Source organism: Sciurus carolinensis, unplaced genomic scaffold, assembly GCF_902686445.1.
Source record: "Sciurus carolinensis unplaced genomic scaffold, mSciCar1.2, whole genome shotgun sequence".
Taxonomy (NCBI): domain Eukaryota; kingdom Metazoa; phylum Chordata; class Mammalia; order Rodentia; family Sciuridae; genus Sciurus; species Sciurus carolinensis.
Window position 1 is genome coordinate 415,024 of NW_025920188.1, and position 7,092 is coordinate 422,115.

The 7,092-nt window shown below is 36.7% G+C and overlaps 1 pseudogene; it reads right to left on the reverse strand.

Moving 5' to 3' along the window:
- Positions 1-1,939: 1,939 nt before the first annotated feature.
- Positions 1,940-3,975, reverse strand: LOC124974893 (G-protein-signaling modulator 2-like; annotated as a pseudogene).
- Positions 3,976-7,092: the final 3,117 nt, after the last annotated feature.

Genomic DNA, 7,092 nt, shown 5'->3' on the forward strand with positions numbered 1-7,092 from the left:
TTGCTAGTTTTCATAATGTTTCTTTTAGACTAAATAAAGTGAAGGGAAAAATATCATTAGAGGTTGATCAGTATATTCTACACATTATGTGTTGACTGAATGACACCAACATAGAAACACTGAGAGGAGCAGGCCCAACTGTAATGAACCCCATGCTCCATGATTAAGTGTTGGGCTCAACAAATAGATTATCCCCTTGCCCCCACCCCTTGCCACTTCTCATGTTCACTGTATACAAAATTTCTTTTAAAAAGAAGAGCCCATTACCCCTAAAATGAATCTCAGTCTCAAGCACCTGCACCCCTTCTCCTCTTGAGTGTATATCCAGCTCTTATTTACATTTCTATATAATCTCCCTGTTTTCCTAAATAAATATTTGTATTTCTGATATGCCCCCAAATTTCTTTCTATTGAGTAAGTCAAGGTCAAGGGTCAAGTTGAGATTGCCATTTCCCTTCGGGGTAAACTTCTTGGATCCTATTCAGTGATACCATGAAGGAAGCCCATTATGACTTTCATTTTAATTTTTGAAGGGCTCAATTTCTTTGTCCCTTTTGCAAACATTTATTTCACTTTTTTTTTGAGAGCTCCCTGCTCATCTTCTTTGCTTATTTCTGTAGGAGTCATTTATCTATTTTTCTTATTGAAGGAAAGCTACTTATATAAATATTAATATTTTCCATGTTTTTCCCTATAGTTTTATAAAAATTATTTTTTTAGCCCATTAAGTATTAAGCATTCAATTCTGTAAACATACTAATCACATATTCTCTCAAAGTTACCACAACTGGTAAGTTTGTTGAACAATTTAAGTTTTTATAGGTGTTCCACATCTGGAATGATGAAACAGAATGGATCAATTTACAAATAGATGGCTCTATTAATGTTTTAGAAAGTTGCAAGCTTTTCTTAAAAATACATTTATAAATCTATTATTTAGAAAAAAAATTCTTTTTATCTCATGAGTCATAAGAGGAATGAAGACAGAGAGGAAGAAATGAAATAGGAGAGTGATGTTTATCATGCTTATAATAGTCTAACAGTCATGAAGGTATTATTTAGTGGCTGCCAAATTTTAATTTACATAGGAATCACTTGGAGATCTTGTTAAAGTACAGACTCAATTCAGTAAGTCCAGGTCAAGCCTGAGAATGTGCATTCACTTCTGCTTTCAGGTGAGTTGGATGGTTCATGGACTACAACAGGAATACCTGGGCTCTATATTGTAATATGTGGGACAAAATCAGTGAGTTCAGTGATCATTCTAATTCCACATTCTCATATATTTGAAAACCCTCTAAACTCTAATTAAGTTTATTATTCTCAACTTCTTATTCTGGAAAGTAGGAGACAACAAAATCTCATTTTTATGCTAAAATATGTTTATTTCTTTTATTTGGCTTTGTCCTAAATACCGAAAATATGTTTTCTTAGAGAAAAAAATGCCTAGTTTTTTTTTTTAATACATCTACTTTAGATGGCTTTTTTACATTGGTCAAGTACATTATTTTTCCTAAATATCATCATATCCTACTATATCCATGGTTAAATAGATTAAAAAAGCCATTGTCAAGAGTTTAAAAAATTACCTCAGCAAGAGAATTAAATTCTAGTTTAGGAGTCATTTAAATTCCTATTTTACAAACACCATTAAAGGAATCTAACAAAAGTTGCCAAAAAACTGAATCCCAAGCAATAATCACAGGAGTGGTTGAAGCACCTTCTGGGACACTTCCACCCTCCAACAAGTGAATGTCCAGAGCAACATTTATTCCTCACTATTGTACTACTGAATTAAATATGTACATCATTCTAAAAACAATTTAAGCTATATTATAGTGCTATACATCCTCCTTTTTAGGAAAAAATAAATAAATTGAATTTCCCTACAGTGTTCTGAAAGGAAACAAGGTCTTCTCTTAAAAAAAATCCATAGCAATTAGTGGTTTTCTTTTTCTGAATTTTTAAATTCCAACAAAGCATTACTTTGCAAAAGGTTCTTTAGTTCAAATTCAGCATCTCTGTTTTGATCTTTTGAAAAAGAACTCTTTGTTCATCCATTCTTTTTGCATGAGACCATAAAATAAGGCTAAAAATATCTTCATCTCGTACCATTGGACCCTTTGTGGCAGCAGTTGGTGGAGCACATATTTGGTCATCTAATCTGGACCCTTGACATTTTACAAGGTTATCAAAGAAGCCTTCATCAGGCTCTTTGTTGTCATTAGTTTTTAGTCAGTCAAGTACTGACTATTGTGTTTTGTCAGATGAAGTCCTCCAGCAAATTGCTGAAACTGGTCCTCTGATCATCCAGACGGCGGCTCTGTGAGCTGGCAAGAAGATCTAAAAACTAATCGGTGTTGGGGGACACCACAGAAACAGATGGTGTTTTCAGCATACCCTTGGTGGGAGTAGAAGAAGCTGTGTGGTAGCTCTTTTCTTGTAAACAGCACCTCTGGTCATCCATCCTGTTGCTTTAAAATTGATTTAAGAGGTCAAAGAATCCTTCATCTCTAATGGTATCTGCACTGATTTTCTTCTGAGAATTCTGATTTCAGTGGTCAATGGAATTACTAGCATCTTGGAGAACTTTAGCAGAGGAATTGGTTTTGTACTTTTTCCCTTTCAGTGTGTTGACAAAGAGTAGCTTTGCTGAAGGTTTGGCAATAAGAGGTTTTTGTTTAGCAAGCATTTCACTGTTCCAATTTGGTATCTTTTCTGGTGTTAACTTCATGAATTCCATATTTTCCATACTGTGTCAGCATTCTAACTTGGGACGTGCACCATATAAACTGTTAACAATCTCAATATTTTCAGACATTATGGAATTATTTGTACTATAGCTTAGACCAAGTACCATTTGAAGGTCTGAGAGATTAAGTTGTGCTGTTAGTTCACCACTTTTATCTCTAACCTCTCTTGAAATTTCCACGTGCTTTTCAGCAAAATGCATTGTTTGATCATGATTTCCAAGAGCTGAGTATGCATTTCCTAAGCTCCAACATACTCTTCCTTCACCAATTCTATCTTTTAGCTCTTGAGCAATTGTTAAGTGCTTCAGATGATAGTCAATGGCTTTTTCATAGTCCTGGAGTAAAGTATATGTGTTTTGAAGGCTATAACAGGACTGTGCTTCTACAGCTCTGTCTTTAAGCTGTCAAGCCAATAGTAGTGTCTTCTTGCAGTATTCAGAAGCATTTTCAAATTTACCAAGAAAAATATATGCATTTCCAAGGTTGCTATATGCTCTTCTTTCAGCTGCTTTATCTATCTCCAAATTCTTTTGCAATAAGGAGGCACTGTTTATGAGCTATAACTGCATCCCTGAAGTTACCAAGGAGATAATGTGTATTTCCAAGATTTCCAAAAACTCATCCTTGGACTGCTCGGTCACCCAAAGCATTTACTAATGATAGGTTTTTCTCCTAAAAATCCACAGCTGCCTGCAGAGCACTTCTCACTCCTTCTGGAAATTCTTCTATATCCTGGGCACCAGGGCAACCAAAACTCTTCCCTTTGGCATGATACACATTTCCAAGCTTGTCAAGTGCTCTTTCCTCTCCCACTTTGTCATTAAGCTCTCTGGAAATATCCAGATGTCGCTGACAACAAACTGTAGCTTCATTAAAATTCCCAAGATCTTTTAAGGTGTTTCCCAGATTGCCATTAGTTTGGCTTCTCCCAGCTGGTCTCCAATAGTCCTTGCAAGAGTTAAATCATGATGGTGGTATTCCAACGCTTTGGCATAATCATGCAAATAGAAATAAGAATTACCCAGCTGGCTGTAAATAGCACTGTTTTTAGATCTTCAACTCCAACCTGAACTGCAGCTTCAAAAAATGACACACGAGCATGGCAGTCTCCTGATTTACACAGGCGTTCCCCTTCCAAGGCCAGATCTAGGCAAGAAGCTTCCATTTTGTAATGAACATGAAAAGAATGGTCTTCCCTCATGCTTATCAAATTTTCCTCCATTGAGTCATATTACAAGCTCCAGTGGGCCGGCGGGTCCCTAGTGTGCAGTGGACACCACAGAGCTGTGGCAGCGGCCCCAGGTGGTAGGCGGGAGCTCAGGGACCCTCCCTCAGGAGGGTCTGCGCATCGCCAAGGGTGAGACAGGAAGGGGCACAGCAGGAAGCTGCCGCACACCCCCTGTGCCCAACAGCTCATTTTTAAAAGAACAATGCATCAGTGTTCATGGAGTAACAGCCCTCTACCTCAAGGTCTTTTAGAATTTATGCCTCCTATTTTTGATACTGAGGATTGAATTGATAGGCAATCAACCTCTAAGCTACATCTCCAGCCCTTTTTACTGTAATTCTGAGATAGTGTCCAAGTTGGTTTCAAAGGGACTCATTTAGTTGCTGAGGCTGGCCTTGAACTTGCTGTCCTCCATTATCAGTCCTTCAAGTCTCTGGGATTATAGGCAGGCACCACTGTGCCTGGTATATGGCCCAGAATTTTTAAAGGTAAATGTACAAATTTAGAATATTCATTTTTTTTATTTTTATAAACTGCATTTTGATTCATTGTACACAAGTGGGGTACAGCTTTTCATTTCTATGGTAGTATACAATGTAGATTCACACAATTTATGTAATCATATATGTACACAGGGTAATGATGTCTGTTTCAGTTCACTCTCTCTCTTTCACCCACCCACTACCATCCCATTTCCTTCTACACAATCTAAAGTTTCTCCATTCTCCTCTTACCCTCCAAAACCCCCTGTTATGTATCATCATACACATATCAGAGAAAATATTCACCCTTTATTTGAGGGGGATTGGTTATTTTACTTAGCATATTATTCTCCAATTCCATCCTTTTAACTGCAAATGCCATAATTTTATTCTCCCTTATAACTAAGTAATATTCCAATATACCACAGTTTGTTAATTCATTAATTTATTGAAGGACATCTAGGTTGGTTCCACAATCTAGCTATTGTGAATAGAGCAGCTATAAACATTGCTCTGGCTGTGCCACTGTAGTATGCTGATCTTAATTCTTTTTGACATAAACTGAGGAGTGAAATAGTTGGGTCTAAAGATGAACCCATTCCAAGATTTTTGAGGAATCTCCATAGTGCTTTCCAGAGTGACTGCACCAATTTACAACTCCACCAGCAAGGCATGAGTGTACCTTTTCCCCCACATCCATGCCAACACACATTGCATTCTTGACAATAGCCATTCTAATTGGAGTGAGATTAAATCTTTGCATTTCTCTAATTGCTAGAGATGAAGAACACTTTTTCATGTATTTGTTAATCACCTATTTATTTTCTTCTGTGGAGTGTCTGTCCAGTTACTTAACCCAATTATTGATTGAGTTCTTTGTGTTTTTGTTGTAAAATTTTTTAAGTTCTTCATAAATTTTGGAGATTAGTGCTCTATCTGATGTGCCTGTGGAAATGATTTTCTCCCATTCCATAGGGTCTCTTTTCACATTCTTGTTTTTGCTGAGAAAGAGATTTATAGTTTGAATCCATCCCATTTATTGATTCTTGCTTTTATTTCTTGATCTCTGAGAGTCTTGTAGGAAGTCTGGTCCTAAGACAACATGATGGAGATTTGGGTCTACTTATTCTTCTATTTGGTGCAGGATCCTGAGGACTGGTCACTGTTGGGTCAGGAGTCCAAAAGGTCAGAATATTCACTTTTTTAAAAACAGAATTGAATATCTAGAATGAGTAAAATCACAATAAGTACAAATTTTTAAAAGCTACAGAATGCCCTATATATCACAAAATCATTAAAATGCAGTTTGCATAAGTGCCAGAAAGATGCCATAATACTTTTTCTTATAATCTTGAAATATATAGTGAGTGCTCAATTCTTAGTAGGTATTGCTTATTTTTTGTCCCTAGGTTTTTATATAATCTTGCTAGATTGATTAAATCCATGTGGATGGCAATGAAAAATAAAAATAGCCTCTTCCTGTGTGGAGTGAAATTCACATATCTTCAGGATACCAGGGTCTTGGAAAGGGCACTACTGGACACTGTTAGCCAGTGCTCCTTAGGGCCCCTCAATATGTTCTCAAAGAATAGGGCTCCTTTGTGCTGCATTTAACCCTTGTCTCCTTTCTATCAAAGTGAGAGAAGGGGGCAAAGGTGAGACTAGGGTCAGATGTAGTTCCTAATCCATCTGCTCCACTTGGCTGCTGTCATCAGGCCTCAGTTTCCCCACTTTTCCTTTCCTGCTTAGACTTGTGCAGGGTGGTATGTAAAGGTTAATTGGAGTACAGTTATAAAGGTTAATAAGAGAGTTAATAAAGAGGAAAACACACAGGATGGCGAACAGCAAGAAGTAGCTCTCATGGGAAAGTCAGTCCAGTTTATTAATCTATTCCAGGGTCACATCATGTTACACTAGGTTACATACTTTGTTCATGTCCAGATCACATAACCTGCTTGCTTCTCAGAGTCCACTAGGACCAAAAGATATTATAATAAGATAATATCTCCAGGCCTCAAGGATCGAGGAGTTACAGAGTATTTCTAAGTCATTCAAACAGAGCACCTATTGTGTCCTGAGGTGTTTGCTCAATTGAAAGGACTTTTGCTCCTCTTTACATTGACTGATCTGAAATCCATACAGCTCCCCTTTTTTTGTTTTGTATGGCCTTTACAATAGACATGACTAGTCTTCTGTTCAAGGAAGGTGGAGGGAGAAAGAAAGGCAAACATTTGGCAAAACCAAGCAGAGTATAATAAGGCAAATATCAATAAACATTCTCCAATGAAAAGCTCTTTGATCTATGTGAAATTTTGTAGCCATAAGTTTAACCAATCTAATAAATCCCCTTTTTCATCATCTTGTTGCACTGTTTTAACAATGTTCTTAAGATGATCCAATTCCCTTTAAATGAGGTTACTATTATTAGTTAAATGTAAACAACACATATTATTAAATTCTGGCAACCCTTATGATGTAACATCAGAAAATAATCAATAGCTGCCATATTATCAAGAATAGATTCATGATAAAAATTTCAAAAAATTCACAATTTTTGCTAAGTACTTGGGCACCACCAACAAGGATACAATAACACAGAAATAACACAATAATAGTCAGCATAGTTGTG